Below are 21,032 nucleotides of genomic sequence, written 5' to 3'. Positions count from 1 at the left end.
AATTTTTTGGAAGAGTTTGTGCAGAATTGGTATTAGATCCTCTTTGAAGGTTTGGTAGAATTCACTAGTGAAGCCATCTGGTCCCGGACTTTTGCTTTTGGGAAGGTTTTGGATAACTGATTCAATTTCGTTACTGGTGATCGGTCTGTTTAGATTTTCCAGTTCTTCATGGTTCAGCCTTGGAAGGCTATATGTTTCTAAGAACTTGTCCATTTCTTCTAGGTTGTTGAATTTGGTGGCATATAGTCCTTCATAGTATTCTTGGATGATCCTTTGTATTTGTGTGGTGTCCGTGATAACTTCCCCTTTTACGTTTCTGATTTTGTTAATCAGTGTCTTCTCTCTTCTTATCTTAGTAAGTCTAGCCAAGGGTTTGTCAATTTTGTTAATCTTCTCAAAGAACCAGCTCTTTGTCACATTAATTTTTTCTATTGTTTTTTTGTTCTCTATTTCATTTAGTTCTGCTCTAATTTTTGTTATTTCCTTTCTTCTGCTGACCTTGGGTTTTACTTGTTCTTCTTTTTCTAGTTCTTTAAGGTGTAACATGAGGTTATTAATTTGGGAGTTTTCTTGTTTCTTGAGATAGGCCTGTAATGAGATAAATTTCCCTCTTAAAACTGCTTTCGCTGCATCCCAAAAATTTTGGTAGGATGTATTTTCATTGTCATTTGTTTCTATGTACCTTTTGATCTCTCCTCTAATTTCTTCTTTGACCCAGTCCTTCTTTAAAAGTATGTTGTTTAATCTCCATGTATTTGTGTTTTTCCCAGCTTTCTTTTTATAGTTGATATCCAATTTCAAAGCCTTGTGATCAGAGAATATGCATGGTATGATTTCAATCTTCTTAAATTTGTTGAGACTGATTTTATGTCCCAATATATGGTCTATCCTTGAGAATGTTCCATGTACACTTGAAAAGAATGTGTAGTCTCATGTTTTCGGATGAAGTGCTCTATAAATGTCAATTATGTCTATTTCATCTAATGTGTCATTTAAGGCTACTATTTCGTTATTTATTTTCTGTTTGGATGATCTGTCCATAGCTGTTAATGGTGTATTTAAGTCCCCTAGTATAATTGTGTTTTGGTCAATTTCTCCCTTTAGTTCTGTTAGTAGTTGCTTGGTGTATTTCGGTGCTCCCTGATTGGGGGCATTAATATTGATGACTGTTATGTCTTCTTGTTGTACAGTCCCCTTCACCATTATGAAATGTCCATCTTTGTCTCTTGTTATCTTTTTCACCTTGAAGTCTGTTTCATCTGATATCATTATGGCTACACCTGATTTTCTCTGGGTACCATTTGCTTGGAGTGTCAATTTCCACCCTTTCCCTTTGAGTCTATGCTTGTCCTTGTAGCTGAGATGTGTCTCTTGGAGACAGCATATGGTTGGGTTTAATTTTTTGATCCAATCTGCTACTCTGTGTGTTTTTATTGGTGAGTTCAGTCCATTTACATTTAGGGTGATTATTGATATGTGAGGATTTCCTGTCATTCTATCTTTAGTTTTCTGGTAAGGCTGTGTCTCCATTGTTTCTTTGCCTTTTTGTTGTTGTCTGTTATTTCTGTGTGGTGGTATTCTATGATGTTTCCCTCTGTTTCTTCTTTTATTTCAGTATATATTTCAATTCTGGATTTATTTTGAGTGGTTACCCTTAAGTTTATGTAAAAGAAAGTTTGATAATTAGAGTATTCCATTTTCTTCAGCACGCTTACTTTCTCCATTCCCATATTCCAGTTCAGGCCTTGACTCTCCCCCTTTTTGAGTTTTGGTTGCCACAAATTGTCCCTGTTGATGGTGGTCGAATAGCCTCCTTTAGTATTTCTTGTAGTGCAGGTCGTGTATTAGAAAATTCCCTCAGCTTCTGTATGGCTGGAAAGGTCTTTATTCCTCCTTCATATCTAAAGGATATCTTTGCTGGATATATTATTCTTGCCTCATGGCTTCTCTCTTTCAATAGTTTGAATATGTGGTTCCACTCCCTCCTGGCTTGTAGAGTTTCTGCTGAAAAATCTGATGATAATCTAATGGGCTTTCCTTTGTAAGTTACCGTCTTCTTTTCCCTGGCTGCCTTGAGGATTCTTTCTTTGTCGTTGATTTTAGACATCTTCAATACAATGTGCCTTGGAGAAGGTCTGTTGGGATTGAGGTAACTAGGTGTTCTATTTGCTTCTTGGATTCGAGGGTCCAGTTCTGTCCACAAATTTGGGAAGTTCTCATCGACAATTTGTTTGAATATATTCTCTGTTCCCTTCTCTCTTTCTTCTCCTTCTGGTATGCCCATTATTCTTATATTGCTCTTTCTGATGGAGTCAGAAAGTTCTTGTAGAGTTCTTTCATTTCTTTTAAGTCTCAAGTCTCTTTCTTCTTCTATCTGTGTCATTTCCAGGTTTCTATCTTCGATGTCACTGATTCTTTCCTCCATCTGGTCGACTCTACTACCTAAGCTGGTTATTTCATTCTTAATTTCTTGTATTGAGTTCTTAATCTCCAGAAATTCTCTTTGGTTCTTTTTTAAAATTTCAATCTCTTTCGTAAAATGTTCATGCTGTTCTTTGATTGAGTTTCTGAGTTCCTTTAACTGCCTATCTGTGTTTTCTTGTATCTCGTTGAGTTTTTTCAGAACTGCAATCATGAATTCTCTGTCATTTAAGTCACATATTTCTGTATCTTTAAGTGCCTTCTCTGGAGATTTTTCACTTTCTTTCTGAGCTATCTTGTTGCCTTGGTTATTCATGGCGATTACCGGGTTACTATTTCTCTTCCTAGACATCTACAGGAGTGACTTCTGCAACAGGTTGATAGAAAGCGGTCTTTCTTTTGTTTTCCAGTACTTGTTGGTAGAATGTTTTATTATTTCTCCAACTGCAACTTATTTTTCTTCTCCCACACGGTAGTGCTATGTTTTCTCTGTACTATTCCAATTTCTCACACAATGGGGGGATTCCCTGGGAGACGGGCTTCTCCTCTGTTAATAGTTCGTCTAGGTCACAGGGCGCAGTGTCCCGGTGGGTATGCGGAGAGCTTTTGATGTTCCAAAGCTCTTCCAGCTGCTGATTCAGAGCCCGTATATTTCAGCCGTTCTCTTTACTCCTACAGGGATCCGCCCAGATAGGTGGGGTCAGGGGCGGGGTGAGTTTTGAGAGGTGGCCCAGAGCAATGGCGGCGACCACCACCACAGCTGGTCCTGCTTCCACAGATCTCTCCCCTTTGCTGGAACTAGTTGGGCTGTGAATTTGTGTCTGCGATCCACAGTTCTCAAAACAGCAAATTTTCTGTTGTTTTGATCTGACACTGCTACTGTTTTGCTTCTAGCACCGGGCAGGTGGGGGCGGGGCGAGCTCTGGGTGGGGTGGGAGGGGGCGGCTAGTCTCAGTGCCTAAGGCTCCGTTCTCTGCTCGGCAGTGCGGGCTTAAACCACCGTTTTCAGCCTTTTTCCCTCAGTCTTTACTCCGAGGTGTCTGCCGTGAGCGTTGGGTTCAGCCGTGTTATATGCTGTCCCCTTAGCCCTGTGGAGCCCTGGCGGAGCCCTAGCAGTCCGCGCTCTTCCCTCTCCCGCAGCTGCGGTAGTTCCGGGAAGCAGCGAGCTCGGCGCACTGAGCGAGGTCTGCGTCCTGCGCCCGCGCTGTTCTGTCTCCGCGCGCTTCTCCCTTTCCTCCTCCCTCCACTCGCGCGAATCTCCCACCTGTAGGTGATTTCAGTCGGTAGTGGGCCTCTTCGTCTTGTCTGTCTGCTGTGCAGGGAGTCCTTTGTGGAGTTTTTGTTGTTCGATTCTTTGTAAATTCCAGGGGAGCTTTACAGAGGCTCACCTCACGCTGCCATTTTTCCGGAACGTCCCTGAGGCATCTTTATGTCACTGTGGAACAATATGGAAACCTCTGGATGAAATGCCACTGAGGTACCTTCCAACTCTGATACATTAAGATTTGATGATTCTGGGTGGCCGGTTAGCTCAATTGGTTAGAGTGCAGTGCTCTTAACAACAAGGTTGTCGTTTCGATCCCCACATGGGCCACTGTGAGCTGCGCCCTCCACAACTAGATTGAAACAACTACGTGACTTGGAGCTGACGGGTCCTGGAAAAACATACTTAAATAATAAATTTAAAAATTTAAAAAGAAAAGATTTGATGATTCTAAGTAGTGGGTGAGAGATGATGAATTGGAGGGTAAAATAAGTGGCATTAGTCAGGAGTAGCTATACCAAAGGATCTCAAAAGAGAGAATAAAATCAACAATGCAGAAAGAGACAGGCAGTGTTTAGGTGGCTTCCAAACCAAATGAAGCTACTGAAGGAGGAAACTATGAGCAAATTAGAGAATTTTAATCCAAAAATAAGTAGGTAAGAGTATGAGCTAAGGGTTTCTCCTCAGAGAGGAATAAAGGAAAGAATAAGCAATTTAAGAAGTATTTGTTCATGAAAAAAAACTACAAACCATACCTTGAGTTTAGCTTTGTCTCTACTAATCATTCTACAGACGTATCATATTTACCTAAAAATAAGTCCTCACATCTATAGTCAATTGAAGTTTGATGAGGATGCCAAGACCATTCAATAAAGAAAGAGTCTTCAAATAGTCCAGTCAACAAATGATGCTGGGAAAATGGGATATCCACATGCAAAAGACTGAAGTTGGACCCTTACCTTATATCATATACAAAAAAATTAAACAGATCAAAGACCTAAATTTAAGAACTAAAACTACAAAACTCTTAGAAGAAATCCAATGCATAACCTTAGACTTGACAATGGATTCTTTAAAAATGACACCAAAATCATAGGCAACAAAAGAAAAAATAGACAAATTGAACATCAATATTTAAAATTTGTGCATCAAAGGACACTAATGAATGAAAAATAATCCACATATGGGTGAAGATATTTGTAAACCATTTACCCAATAAGAGTTTAACATCCAGAAGGATATAAGGAACTCCTATAACTTAACAACAAACAGACAAACATCCCAATTGAAATGAGCAAAGGGTTTGAATAGACATTGCTCCAAAGAAGATATACAAATGGCTTATGAGTGCATGAAAAGATGCTCAACATCATGAGTCATCAGGGAAATGCAATTCAAAACCACAGAAGACGCCACATCATATTCAGTAGTATAGTTATAATTTTAAAAATGGGAAATAATAAGTGTCTGAAAGGATGTAGAGAAATTGGAATCCTCATACATTGCTGGTGGGAATATAAAATGGTGTAGACTTGGTAGAAAACAGTTTGGTCCTTCCTCAAATGTTAAATATAGTATCACCATATGATCCAGTAATTCCCCTGCCAGGTATATACCCCAAAGAATTGAAAACAGGGACTCAAACAGGTATTTACACACCCCTATCCATAGCAGCATTATTCACAATAACCTAAAGGTGGAAACAACCCAAGTGTCCATTAACATGTGAATGAATAAACAAAAGCAATAAAATGGAATGCTGTTAGCCTTAAAAAGAAATGAAGTCCTAATACATGCTACAACTTTGGATGAACTTTGAAAACATTATACTAAATTGTATATGCCAGACATAGAAGGTTTGTATGATTCTGCTTGTATCAAGCATCTAGAATAAACCAACTCATAGGGACAGAAAGTATTACAGGTTACCAGGGACTGGAGAGAGTGGGTGTTATTGCTTAATGGGTACAGAGTTTCTGTTTGGGGTGATGAAATATTTTGGAAGTGAGAGTGGTAGTAATAGTACATTGTGAATGTAATTAATGCTACTGAGTTGTACACTTAAAGTGGCTAAAATGGCAATATTTATGTTATTTTTTATCACAGTAAAAATAGTAAAAAGATGTATTATCTTTAACCCACATGTAGTGAGTGTAATAATGGTGAAGAGGATTTGAGGAGTTAATGGGCAAGTCCCTGGGTCAAATGGATTAAGAATTTCTGAACAAAGAAAGGAGAGGAAGGTGACCCTAATTATGAGTAGTATACATCAGGGAAACAAGAATTCCATCTACAGAAGGAGAGAACAGAAGACATGGCTTGTCTGGGACGCCCGCTGACCATCTGTCTGGAGGAAGAACTTCAAGTACAACAAACACAGCAGGGAATCCCTCAAGTGCTCCCAGTCCAGTTTCTGGGGACCTTGCGCTCAGCTCTCTTGACAGAGGGGCCCACAAAACTTAAAAATTAAAGCTACCATTAAGCCCAAACAAGACTTGTAAGGCCAGACCAGTAAAAGATGGCCACGAGCTATCCGTAATCATCTGAGGAACCCACTCTTACATGATCTCAGGAGCCACACAAGAAAGCATTGGCAGGAGATACAGTGAGACAACTGAACTGCAGAGGACACTAAATTCCACGGATACCAAAGAGGAATCCAAACCACCCAGGCGCCGTGGGACAGTGAGAAGCCGAGGGGTTGGAGATCCTGATATGAGCCTGGGTGGGGCTCAGAGTTATATACTTACTATATGTTCTAAGCATGGATTGAGTCTATGTGCTGGATAAGCCACAGCACCATTGACAGTGGATGTTTTGTGAACATGTTTAGCACCTGGTTACCACTCAGGCCCTGGACTATACCATGGTCTAAGGTGGCTTGGACAAACAAGAGTTACTGTATTCATTCCCATCTGTATTTCAGATGAAATGTGTACTTTGTATTTGGCTCATGAGACTAAGTGAATCAGAGTCAGTGTGTCCTCCTCTCCCAGCCCCTCAGTTTCCCTATCAGCCAGACTCCATCACTTAGCTCCGTGAACCTGCCTGTTTGGAGCTATCCACATCCTGGGACTGGTTCTTGTAATACCAGGGAATATAACAAACTCTTAGACCAAACTGACATTTGGTCTGTATTCCCTAGGCCTTCTAATTTGAGTCTTGGGTTTGCTGAGCCAAATGCTTGCCTGGATTCCTGAACTCCTCCCTTATCCTACCTTGTGGTGCCCATGGAACCACTTCCCATTTCCTTCTCCTTTTCAGTTTTGGGAAGAGTTCCCGTATGCCCACCTGCACTCAGTCTCACTGCTTACCCTCACCACCAGGTTGATGTGGACCCTGATCTGGGCTCTCTGGGATTTGCCCCACTGCTTTATGTATACGTATTGCACTGGGTGTCTTTACTCTAGCCCATTTACATGCTTCACAATCCCAGGTCCAATTTGACTGAAAGTTTCATCTCTCCCAGCCCACTCAATGATCAGCATTTCCTGTGGTCCTAGCTATGCTAGAAGATACCTTCTTACTCATAGTGGCAGTGAAACCAAGCTATACGCTCAGTTCTTTTATATAGAAAATGGATCTCTTAAAGGTTGTTCCAGGGAGCCTAAAATTATAGTGATGATGAACATCCCAAGAACACATTTTACCCCCAGTTACCTTTGAAGCTAAACATGGTCACCAAATATTCACTGGCAACAGAGATTGTTTACCCAATAAACAAATTCAACTCATGCTTAGGACTCCTGTGAAGCTAGGCACCTCAGAAAAAGTAGTTGAAAACCTTTGAGATTTGGTATTTCAAAAATAGAATTGAAGTTAGTCACTGTGGACAAAACAGAACTTTGTGGGGCTTCCTTACACTTATTCTCAGTTTAATATTGTTTTTAGTTGATTTACATACAATGTCAGGAGACATCATAAGCTCCTCCATACCTAGGGTCTCTAAGGGTTTTTATAAAAACCTGATGGCCACTTAGTTATAGAGTTTGATGGATTCCCCATAGTCCCTTTGGGGGCCACCATGGCAGTGGGGAGAAGGGAGGAAAAAAATTGAGTTCTGAAATTAGTCAGGTCCAAGTTGGGGCATTTTCTTCAAGACTTCTCTTGGGTGCAGAGGCTGAATAATTGAAGTTTAATGCTAAAGCAAGGCTAAGACTAACAGACATCCAGGTTCAGGTTTCAGTGAGTCACGGAAAGGCAACTTAAGTTCAAAGAATAGGCATTTGGCTCTATTTTTCATTTTTATAAAGAGCGTCTATGAAAAGAAAGTTAATTTCTGTGACTCAGAAGATCGCCAAAGCTCCATAAGGTTTCTATGCAATTATGTCAGAAAAACTTGATGAGAAAATAAATAATTCCATGTTTCCTACAAGTGTATCTGTGTACACAATGTGTACTCCATAAGAGCAGGGTTAAGGGAGAGTGTTGGTTGTCAAGGAAAGAAAGTGTTTCATTCTGATTAATAACTAGAGCCTCTCCATGTGCACCAGGGCACCCCCCACTTGACTTGCTCTGTGATTAACAGCTAGCCACACAGCAAGAGCATTTGTGATATTGCAACACAACTAGGAAACAGCAGTTCGTTCTCCAACCCCTTGGTACCAAGTTGGGCTGCTTAGAAATGATAGAGGCAAGCCATCTGGAGTTTTCTTGATGTGGAAAAACCAAGTGACCATATGCATGAGGAATAACTCAGAACAGGTAGTGCTCAGTGGGACTTCACAGCACCATGATAGAAAATAGAGACTCAGAAAAGAAGACTCAGTCAAATGTCTAAGGAAGACTCCAGTACTTATATACTATTTTACTTGACTTCTACATGTTGCTACACATCACAGGGGAAAAAATCCCTTCTGTAAACATGAGAAATGTGATCTCCAAAGGAGATGTTAATTGTACATAGAGGTTCAAAGAACACACTAATTGCAGTATGCCCAGCACTTTATTCCTACAAGTTGTTTCTGAGGGTCATGCCAATAGCCAGTGAGCCTGAGGGAGCTCGAGGTTAACTGCAACCACCCTCCACCCAGCTTTGGAGTTCCACCTGCTCCTTCTCTCCTAGGACTTCATAAAGGAAAAGTACATGTGAGAGGGGCCTAGAGATGGGCAACTCTGAGCAGCCAAAGTAGCACAGGGAGACTAGGACCAATTACATAGCTCAAAGAACTGGGCATTATTCTTGGCTCCTCATTTTCTCTTAAATCCTGCTTCCAATCCATCAGCAAATACTGTTTGTTCCACCTTCAAACTATATCCAGAATCTGACCACTTCTCATCTTTTCTACCTCTACCACCCTGGCCTAAATCACCATCATCTCTAGCTTGGATTATGGCAATATTCCCTCCATGCTTCTCCCTTTATTCTCCTACACGGTATTCTAAACACAGCAGCCAGACTGATCCATTTAAATTGTAGGTCAGATCATATCACACCTCTGCTCAGCACCCTGCCATGGCTCCCCATTTTATTCAGAATCAAAGCCAAAGTCCTAACCATGGTCCACAAGGCCCCTACGTGATCTGGCCTCCCACTGTGCCATCTTGTACTGCTTCCTACCTCATACAGTCTACTCCAGCCACTATATTGTTCCTTGAAAATGCCAGGCACACTCTTTAGAGCTTTTGCTCAGGCTGTTCCTTCTTTCTGAAATTTTCTCCCTCACCCCAGGTCTGCATGTCTTACCCTGTCTCCTCCTTCAGTTCTCCACTCAAATGGTACCTTCTTTAAATAACTCCCTTGTTTAAATTTACAACTCTGTCCCCAAGATTCCCTTTCCCTAGTTACTGCTTTATTTTTCTCCATAGTGATTGTCATTTATCATTTAGTTTAGCTTTTATTCCTCTAGAGTATCTGGGCCTTGAGATGGGAAAAGTTAGGCTTCCTTCTCTGCGAAAGGCATTTCTGGCCACTGCAAACAGGAAATAGGGGCAGGATGACCTACCTTTTCCTCCTGAAATATTCCTCAGTGTCAGGTGTCTACTGTGAAGCTAGCCCTGTCAAAAAGTTTGGGATGGGGTGAGGGTAGGCCACCACTATTCAGCACAAACCACAACTGTGAAGGACTGAGATGAACAACTTCTGGGTTCCCATTCAGTGAGTTCTGGGGTTTGGGTAAGCTAATTCTGGGCTCCAAAACTACTGGCTCACCCCCAAGTCTCCTTTGTTGCTATTGCCATGCATCTGTAAATTCTGTTGGAGAAGGCTCCTTTTCTGTTTTGTTCACTGCTGTACCCCTAGCACCTGATCAGTGCTAAGAACATAGTAAATGCTCAATAAATATGTGTTGAGTGAATGAAGGAACCAGTGAAATGACCAAGTACACTGGAGTGAACTTGTTACTTGCCTGCCTCCTAATCGTAGCTCTTCTTACACTTTTCTCCTCCATCCTGCTGGTTCTCCCTGGCCTGGCTCCCTCAATTCTCTTTTGTCTGTGTTCTGCCTCGTACTACACCTTTTCTATGCCTACTCCTTATTATCACTCCCCAACCCAAGCCTTGCCAAGACTTCCAGCAGAGTTGGCAAGGGTCTTAACAACAGACCTCACAACCTGCTGACTTGAGTACCTACTATTTGTCAGGTGCCATACTAAATGCATTATACACATTTTATTTAACCCATAGAACAACACATGGATAGATATCTCCAAACAAAGCCATCTACTCTCCACATGCCCTCAGATTGGGCCTCCTTTCTCAGACCAAGAGAGGGAGTGCTTTCTCTACCCTTTGTACAGCGAGTGTTGAGCTGCCCAACTGTCCAACCCTGGCCTTGCATTCCACGGTACTGCATTAGGAAAACCACCCAGAGTCCATCTCACTCCACTCATTTGTACTATCCAGGTTCTGACTTTCCAGAATGCCTTGCACTGAGCACACCTCAGTGATGACCCATAGAAGAAGCCAGGCCTAGATTTCAGCTGCCAATTATAGCTAATTTCCCAGAACCCAAACTCTCGTCTTGCCCTCTGATAATACAGCCCAAGGGAAACACATGACTGTGTAGTGCATTCTCTGTATATTTTGTGTCTAACCAAAGATTTAAAAATCCTTGCCTGGGAATGGAGTGAAAAGCATTTTTGGAAATATTCAAAATATGCATCTCTGTTCCTCAATGAGAACCAAAGCTGAGGATGTGACGTTTATAGGACATGTCAGTGGAAAAGATTACTTTTCTTAAAATACATTTGTTAAATGATAGGTAAAACAGCAAACGGATGGGAACCTACAACTGGGAGACATCACAGGAAGAGGGAAATATGATTTTTATTATAAACATATGCATTTTATTATTTCTCCCAGTGAGGATCAGGATTGGGAATCTGCAGCTGTGAAAGGGCGAGGAGAGAGCAGTATTTTTAGACCTGTCACTTTAAAATATACCTTCTCTGCTTTGCTGCAGCATTTCTCTAAACAAGGCCGTCTTAGAACCTGAGCACAGACGAAGATGAATATATATATATATATATATATATATATATATATATATATATATATTCATATATATATATATATGTAAAACAAATGACTAGGAGGAAGTTTCTCTTATCCTCACAAATACTGACTAAAATAGAACTTGGCTTGTCTCCACGCCACCCAGGACCAGCTCGTTTCCCAGGCTTGGGCATTTGGGCCACTCTTGTTCCCATCTTGAACCATGGAAATTATCAGTCTCTTACAACTCTAGTCCTACTTCGTACCAAATCCTGTTGGTTCTTTCTCAAAAAGTCTCTTCCAATGATATGAACATGAGAAGCTACTGCTTAGTGGGGCCACCTATGTGCTATAGACACACTTCCTTTCATCTACACCACTTCTCCATGAGGCAAGCAAAAGAATTAGCCCCAGTTTACAGAGAAGGAAACAGGCTCAAAGCGGTGAGGTTTCTTGCTCAAGGTTACTCAGCTCATAAATAGTGAATGGGGGTATTTGAACCCACATGTGTCTGGCTCCAAACCCTTGCTTATATAGGCTGTACTTCCTCTCCATTTCCCCAGTCCCTAGCGTAGGCTAAGTGTTAACCACCAAATGTCTGTAGTGCTGCAACAGGCTCAGCCCAACAACTCCAACTGCTGCACACATAGCCACAGGCATCTGCCACAAATGCTTTTTTTCTTGACATCCCTGTTCTATGCTCCTCTGTATTGCTTGGGGATCATATTCCAAAGTCTTCATGGTGGCATTGAACATACTCCCTAAGCTCACCTCTATCTCCAACTTTTCTCCAAAGAATACCCTCCATCATGTCATCTTCACGGACACTGCACCAACCTTGCTCATTCTGCTTTGGCATCTTTGCTCTGGCTGTAGTCCTCTACCTGGAACACCTTCTACCCTCTTCATCTGTCTCCCAAACCTTCCCCAACAACTCCACAGAGATGTGAGCCCTCTCCCACTGTAAAATCCAGTGTTTGAGTCTCTGTTCTCTCATAACATTTTCTACTTGTGTTGTGTGTCTCTTCTCCATCGCCACAAAGGAACATACTACTTACTTCTCCTCTGGTGCCTGACATCATATTGAACCCAGAATAGGTGGTCAGCCGTTTCTGGCCTATTTTGACTTAATTCTCTAAAGTGCCACGCTAATGAGGTTTCCGAGAAAGGAGGGCTTAAGGGAAGGGATGTGGCTCATATATAAGCAACTACACTGTTCACAGCAATGCCATCATCTCAACAACAGTCAGAGTTGGCTGTTCAGAGAGGTGAAAACACTGGATCAGGCCTTTCCATCAAATGATTTGGTCTGTTTGGACCCTTAAGTTAAGCAGTCCCTTCTTCCTTGTGGCATCTATAACCAAAGGCCTGGCACAAATGAGAGTGACAGGCACTTCATTACTGACATGTCATCGCCTACATGGGGCTGCTCTGCCAACAAGAGGGCGATGTCTCCAGCCACTTTGCAAATGACTGAATTATGGTTTTACTCAATCTTTCATGCTGCCAGGCTCAACATTTTGGTTTACTCCTCTAGTTACCCTTGGCATGTTTTCCACACTGGGAAAGGCAGAACTCTCCCAGGCTCACATCTCCCTAGGGACTCTAAAAAATACCTTGCCTTAAACTTAAGATTTTCTTTGATTCATATAAGTCTCCACCCTCTCCCCTGGCCACCCGCCCAGGCCACTCTTTGGGGTCTTAGTCCTGAAGAGAACGTTGGAGCCCATGTCCACATCTTGGTCCTTGTTTTCAAACCTTGTCTTAGTGAAACATCATCATTTTGGGAAATAAGACTGTCAGGAAGTCATTTCAGGCAAAAATCAAATCCACAGCACTCCACACAAATAACAAACAGCCTGCAAAGCCCTTCAGTGGGACTCCAAGAGCTGCCATTTGGAAGGGAGGTCAGGAAGTGAAGTGTAAACATCTGGTGTTCTAAAGGGCTGGCCTGAGGGCTGTGTGCAGATGTGAAAATCCATGGCCTGGCCTCTGAGTACCTTCTCTTTATTTTTTTATTTTTTTCAGGATTGAGTTTTGGCTATGGGGCACTGAGTCACGCAGACCTCAATTAACACTGGAAATGCTACTCAAACAGATTGACTGTTTATCAAGGTGATGGGCCATTTTCACTGACTACTTCAAGTATTTATTTTTTAATTAGCCAAAGTGCTAATTTGCTTAGCATTCCTTGGCATAATTGGTGCTGAGCGGTCTTTGAATCTTCAGATGGTCCCTTTTGTCACTCACTTTCTAATTCATGCTGGCTCCTTAGGCATTTTGCAGAAATGGATTAACTCAGTACAGTCCAACACCTTCCTTTCCTAAAACTAGTATGAAAACAAGCACTTTGACTCCTGGAATGTCTCAAACAGAAGATGATGTTAACAATAGTGGACAATTCTCAAAACACCTTTCATTGATAGAGTGCAGTATGTTTCACAAATGTTAACTACTTAAATCTCCCAGCACACCTGCATCCTGAATAAGAGCCATCCAGATAGCTCTCCCTGGATGAAATGTAGTCCCATCTAGAGTAAAATTCCCATGCGGAAGCTATAATTGCTAGATTGCAAGTTGATGGACAGCTTTTGGTTAACATCCAAAATTTTGCTAACACTGTAATAGGATCTTCATTGGAGGTCCCATTGGATCAAAATCTCTCCTTCCCCCCTCCCAATTGGAAAGATGATGCTTCTAGGCCTGTGTTTCTCAAGTGTAATCTATGGTATGTAAGGTGCCCTCATTCTACCACTGGCTAGTATAAAATGCAAGAACAGGATGTGCTGATGGCTGAGTGAAGATTCCAGCCAGCACAAAAAGCAAATAGAAAGTGGAGGCAAAGCCTAACTGAATTCATTTTGACTTGACTGCTAAAAATTCCCCAGATGTCAACTACGAGAACTGGGAGTTCTACTATGTCACTGCAGATAACAACCTGGGCAAAAAGGGATACAGCTGGATCCCAAGACCTAAAGCAAGGTAAGGGAATCCAGTCACAAATATAAGAAGGAAGAAGTGACCCCAAGGAGGAGAGATGAGAAACCTAGCTGAAGGACATCACATTTGACATGGCCTAGTTTCCCCTTTTCATCATTCAATTAAAAATACACTGAGAATTCCCCCAGTCTGCCGTACTTCCAACCTAAAGGCACTTTCCCTGACACCACTTCAACAAAATGGCAAGGCTCTGAAAGTTAAACATGAAGTGAATTACTAGTGGTTGGCCCTGGGGGAATTGCTGGATTTGCTTGTTTGTTTGTTTTTACTATGGCTCTCCCTCTCTTGGGGAATCTTGACTTACTTGGTAGCTGACTTAGTAAAGACTTCAGTGCTGCTCTGCAATCTTACTTTTGTCCCTAATCATCTGCGGCTCCCATTTACCACAATGACTGATCCAAGCCTTACCACTTTTCAAATCCCCAGCCCTGCCTCTGCCTCCCTCACTCTTAGTAGGATGCCTTGCAGATGTCCTTACAGGAATACATGCCAGCAAATGTGAACTTTTGACTTCCTTCATGTCTTCAAATATATCTATATGTATGTGTTTCCCAACTTATCCTTTTGTCATTTCCCTCCAGTGTTAGCTAGGGGTGTCCTTCCACATCTGCAGTGTCTTAATACCAATTTCTCCCTACTTCTGGGTCCTTGCTACATGGCTCATAATGTCTACCTTCTATGTCTTCAACCTTTTTCTCTCTGCTTGCTTCTCTCCCCTACCCTACAATCTATAATTATGCTTAAGTCTCAGTTTGGGGGAGGTCATCTTCTTCTACTTGCCCTTTAAATGTGGGGTTCTGCAGGGATCTGTCCTAAGCTTGCTCACAATCTCCTTATTGATCTCAGGCACTCTCATTATTCAGATACTTCCCAAACACCAAATATCCTTCAAATAATATCCACAGCTCTCTCCCATCACTTTCTTATGCATTCCAGGCCCATATTTCCAAATGCCTTCTGATGATAGCTCCACCTAAATATCCCATAGGCCTTTCAAACTTAGCATGTCCAAATTGAAGACATCTTTCCCACCTCCCACTCTCAACCTGTTTCTTTACCTGTTTTCCCTCTCTCAATTGATAACAACAGCAGACACCCAAACACCTGGGTCCAAAACCTGGGAGTCACCATTGTTAACTCTCTGATTTTCCACATTACGTCGAATGTCTACCTGTTCATTCTACTTCCTGAATGTCACCATCTGGTAATTCCATTCTTTCTCTCCATGTTTTAGTAGTCATTTAGTCATGTCATGTCAATTCTAATTGTTTAACAATTCCAGGACTTTGTTCTTTATTCACCTCCCAATTATACCATTTTAACAGTCTCCTAACTGGTGTCCTTGCTTCCTCTAGTCCTCTCTAATCTGTGTCCCGTACTATAGACATAGCAGACTACTCCTTCCTCTGGACTAACCTAGCACATTAGCTCTCTGCTACTACATGTTAATACTTATAATAGCACATATCATATGTTGTAGTCATCTGTTTACATGTCAGTGAATCTCCCACTGGATTTACAGCTGCTTGAGGGCAGGCTCACTCTTCAATTTGACTCACTTTTAATTCAGAGTAAATTAATGTATATGACTGTTTGGCTGCATCTAATAGAAGGGCAGCAAAAGACACTATCACCATACCTATCAGAATGGCTTAAATTTTAAAAAGCAGATAACACCAGGGGTTGGCACAACTGGAATTATCTTACATTGCTAAACAGAATGTAAATTGGTACAAACACATTGGAAAACTACTGAAAGAAAGAAAGAGAGAGAGAGAGAGAGAGAGAGAGAGAGAGAGAGAAACAAAATTGAGATAGATATCCTATAAACAAGCAAAACTCACTCTTAGCTATATCCCCAAACTAAATGTACACACATATATACCAAGAACATTCATGCAACACTATTCATGATAATTCCCAAATGGAAACAACATTAATGTCCATTAGCAATAGAATTAGTACTACACAGCACTGAGAAGGAAAGAATTATTTCTATAAAAAAAACAACATGTAAAAATCTCACAAACATATGTTAAATGAAAGAAGCCAGATGCAAAAGAATATATACTATAGAATTTCATTCATATAAAGTTAAAAGACAGACAAAATTAATCTGTGGCATTTGTTGTCAGGTTAGTGACAACCCTTGTAGGGGAATAAATGCCTGGGAGGGGACATTAAAGGGGCTTATAGGATTCTACCTGCATAGATATGTTAAGATTGTACAAATTCACTAAGCTGACACTTATGATTAGTGTACTTTTTATGTGTATATTACATACTTCATTAAAAAGTTTGCTTTTACAAAGTATATCTTGAACAACATTACCCATCTTTTCAACTTTTTTTTTTAATTAAAGTTTATTGAGGTGACAATTGTTAGTAAAGTTACGTAGATTTCAGGTGTACAATTCCGTAATACATCATCTATATATCGCATTGTGTGTTCACCATCCAGAGTCAGTTCTCTTTCCCATCTTTTCAACTTTTAAGAGATCCTCTGCTTTTGAAAAATTTTAGGTATTTCATTTATCAGTTGTGTCTTAAAATTCTTTCCTCCACTTTGGAATTACTGCTTTCATTTCTTGCATCATCTATTGCTGTTCTACAAACTGGTCTCTCTACAAACTGGTCTCTCTGCCTTTCACCTGTCTCTTTCTTTCACACTCACTTCATTGTCTATACTAAAGCCCACATCTGATCACATCCTATTCCTACATTCAAAATCCCTTAGTGGCTCCACTTTATAGAACAAAAGTCACCAAAATGTAACAACTGATTAGAAGACCGAAGTCTGAGAAAGAGAGAGAGAGAGAGAGAGAGAGAGAGAGAGAGAGAGAGAGAGAGAGAGAGAGAGAAGTCAGTGAGGACATATTGCAACTGGGTGACCTAGGGGTTGTGTCCTGAGCAAAAATATGAAAGCCAAGAAGATGAGTAAACCCTAGAGGGAAATAATGAGTTCAGATTAGAACATACTGAGTTTGAAGTCAGTGGTTGACAAAATTGGGTGGAGGGTTCAGTTCTAAAGATCTAATCAAAGATTTAACATACTGGAAAATATGGATAAGTAGGGAAGCACAGTGAATACCTTAGGTCAAACCTATGCAAAGAGAGATTGATTATAAAGAACAAGGAGTGAATTCTCATCAGGTAATTTGACTCTGAAGGAAGTTATCCCTCACTGTATTTGATAACACCTAAAAACTCAAATTAATGCAGCAATTATTAGCTGTGTTCCACTAACTCAGTTTCCCACTCCTCACCTCTTCCACGTGCATGCAGCACTGGTCAGGATCTGCAGCTAGAGGGGCCACCCAGGAGACACAGTGACTCCCAGTGTCCAGCAGAGCTGTCTGTGTGGTCTGCCTAATCCACCGCAGACTCTAGGGCTGGGACTTCCTCCCGTCAGTCTCTAATAGCCAGGAGGCAGTAGAAGGAACCATAGCCCTATTCCAAATCCTCAGCTCCTCCCCAGGTATTTAGCACTTAAAAAAAAAAAGACACTGTTCCCTCTCCTCTATAATGCCAGCAAGGGCAGAGTCCTGAGGCTCTTCTGTGGCCCTAACCCTCAAATATACCACTGCTCAGCACCATCCGCTTTAGACCCAAGCTCTCATTTTTCAATCTGTCTTCAGTAAGCTTTCCAACCCTTTATTCTCAAACCCAGAATAGCTCTTTTCCAGTGTTTATTATATATTGCTAAATTGGGTTAGGGAGAAGCAGGTTATAATATATCTATAGTATGTTCCTGTTTCGGTTATAATAAATAAATAAACACACACAGAGGGTGCCAAAACAAGATATACACATTTTAAGAAAGGAAAAAACTGTTAAAATTATAATATTCAATATATACTGATAATAAAAGATGAATACAAGTCACTTCTGACTTCTGCAATTACAAGAGGGGCTCAAAGTGGTTACCATTAGCACAATTTTAATAATTGTTTCCTTTCTTAAAATGTGTATACATTTTTTTTGGCACCCTCTGTATATATATATATATCGTGGGTGCCAAAAAAATGTATACACAGGACTTGTAGTCATCTTTTGTTATCCATATATATTGAGTATTACAATTTTTTTTTTTTTAATTTTATTTTACTAAATTTATTGGGGTGACAATTGTTAGTAAAATCACATAGATTTCAGGTGTACAATTCTGTATTACATCATCTATAAATCCCATTGTGTGTTCATCACCCAGAGTCAGTTCTCCTTCCATCACCATATATTCGATCCCCCTTACCCTCATCTCCCACTCCCCACCCCCCGCCCCCCTTACCCTCTGGCAACCACTAAACTATTGTCTGTGTCTATGAGTTTCTGTTTCTCATTTGTTTGTCTTGTTCTTTTGTTGTTTTTGGTTTATATACCACATATCAGTGAAATCACATGGTTCTCTGCTTTTTCTGTCTGACTTGTTTCGCTCAGCATTACTCTCTCAAGATCCATCCAAGTTGTCACAAATGTTCCTATATCATCTTTTCTTACTGCCGAATAGTATTCCATTGTGTATATATACCACAACTTCTTTATCCATTCATCTATCGAAGGACATTTTGGTTGTTTCCATGTCTTGGCCACCGTAAACAAAGCTGCAATGAACATTGGAGCACACGTGTCTTTATCTCTAAATGTTTTCAGATTTTTTGGGTAGATACCCAGGAGAGGGATTGCTGGGTCATATGGCAATTCTATTCGTAATTCTTTGAGGAACCTCCACACTGCCTTCCATAACGGCTGCACCAGTCTGCATTCCCACCAACAGTGTATCAGGGTTCCTTTTTCTCCACAGCCTCTCCAACACTTGTTACTATTTGTCTTGTTGATGATAGCCATTCTGACTGGGGTGAGGTGATATCTCATTGTGGTTTTGATTTGCATTTCTCTGATGATTAGTGATGTTGAACATTTTTTCATATGTCTATTTGCCATTTGTATGTCCTCCTTGGAGAAATGTCTCTTCAAGTCCTCTGCCCATTTTTCAATTGGGTTGTTTGTTTTTTTGTTGTTGAGTTGCATGAGTTCCTTGTATATTCTGGATACTAGCCCCTTATCGGAGGCACTGTTTGCAAAAATCTTCTCCCATTCAGTTGGTGGCCTCTTTATTTTGTCAATGGTTTCTTTTGCTGTGCAGAAGCTTTTAAGTTTCATATAGTCCCATTCGTTTATTTTAGCTTTTACTTCCATTGCCTTTGGAGTCAAGTTCATAAAATGCTCTTTGAACCCAAGGTCCATAAGTTTAGTACCTATGTTTTCTTCTATGCAGTTTATTGTGTCAGGTCTTATGCTTAAGTCTTTGATCCATTTTGAATTAACTTTGGTACATGGTGACAAATAGCAGTCCAGTTTCATTCTTTTGCACGTGGCTATCCAATTCTCCCAGCACCACAAAGACATTTTCAGATAAAGAAAACTAAGAAAACTCATTGTCAGTAGACCTGCACTAAAAAAAAAAAAAGTTGCTTAGACAGAAGGGAAATAACATCAGAGGGAAGTGCAGATATTCAGGAAGGAATGCAGACCATCAACACTAGCACCCAAATATAAACTCAGTAGTCAGTATTCATTTAGTCAAATGTCTACATATAAAATACTGAAAGTGGCTTAAAGTTCTTCAAGAAGGGAGCAAAAGAATTTATTGAAAAGATAGACAGAGCTCATATATTTTCAGTAAGGCCATAAAACAGTTTCCTACTATTGAAGTCTCTCTTCTTCTTCACTATAAATATGTGGGGGCTTTAACCAGTGTGGCTAAAGGAGGTGCCTCAGAGTTGGTCCAGAATGAATCATTTCGTATGTGCCTCAGGAAGGTCTTGCCTTGTGATGTCTGGTCTATAATGGGATGGTGACTTCTCTCTTCAGGGCCATTATATTTTCTTTACTAAATATTAAATTTTGCTTTTATATCTGTCCATAGTGGGTACACATGCGGCCCTGGATACCTATAAAACTCTAGACATACAGTAGTACCTCAGTTTTTGAATGTTTCCATTGATGAACACTTTGCTTTATGAACGCCGTAAACCCAGAAATAAATGCTTCAGTTTTCGAACACATGTCGGAATTCGAACATGTCACGCAGCTTACGCGGAGTGCAAGATCCTGAGGCCTAGCTGTTGGCTGTTTTCCAATGTTTCAGAACTCGAACGGTCTTCCAGAACAGATTATGTTCGAAAACCGAGGTACCACTGTATTTAGGTTTTGAAGTGTGAATTACATATGGAATTCAACTTGAATATGTTTGTTAAATTTTATTGAATTTGAATGGAAGAAGTAAAAATTATAATGAGAATATTGGAATACAATTACAAAAATAATTTTAAAATACAATATTGACAGAACTGTGGTTAAAATATTATGTCTATACAATGCTAACGCAAATTGGTGTAACCTTCTTGAGAAGCAAAATGTTATCAAGAACTAAATGTTCTTATCAAGAACAAAATGTTCTTGGGCCGGCCTGGTGGCTCAGGTGGTTAGAGCTCCATGCTCCTAACTCCGAAGGCTGCCAGTTCGATTCCCACATGGCCCAGTGGGCTTTCAACCACAAGGTTGCCAGTTCAATTCCTCGAGTCCCGCAAGGGATGGTGGGCAGTGCCCCCTGCAACTAGAAATGGGAACTTGACCTGGAGATGAGCTGCACCCTCCACAACTAAGACTGAAAGGACAACAACTTGAAGCTGAACGACACCCTCCACAACTAAGATTGAAAGGACAACAACTTGACTTGGAAAAAAGTTCTGGAAGTACACACTGTTCCCCAATAAAGTCCTGTTCCCCTTCCCCAATAAAATCTTTAAAAAAAAAAAAAAGAAGAGAACAAAATGTTCTTGGGCGTACAGGTGGATCAATTGGTTAGAGTGCGGGCTCTGGGCAACGAGGCCACCCGTTCGATTCCCACATG

This window comes from Rhinolophus sinicus, chromosome 18 (genome assembly GCF_057876585.1).
Source record: "Rhinolophus sinicus isolate RSI-liver-muscle chromosome 18, RSI-T2T, whole genome shotgun sequence".
Lineage (NCBI taxonomy): Eukaryota > Metazoa > Chordata > Mammalia > Chiroptera > Rhinolophidae > Rhinolophus > Rhinolophus sinicus.
The sequence above is the reverse complement of the archived record's forward strand: the minus strand, read 5'-3'. Positions refer to the sequence as shown.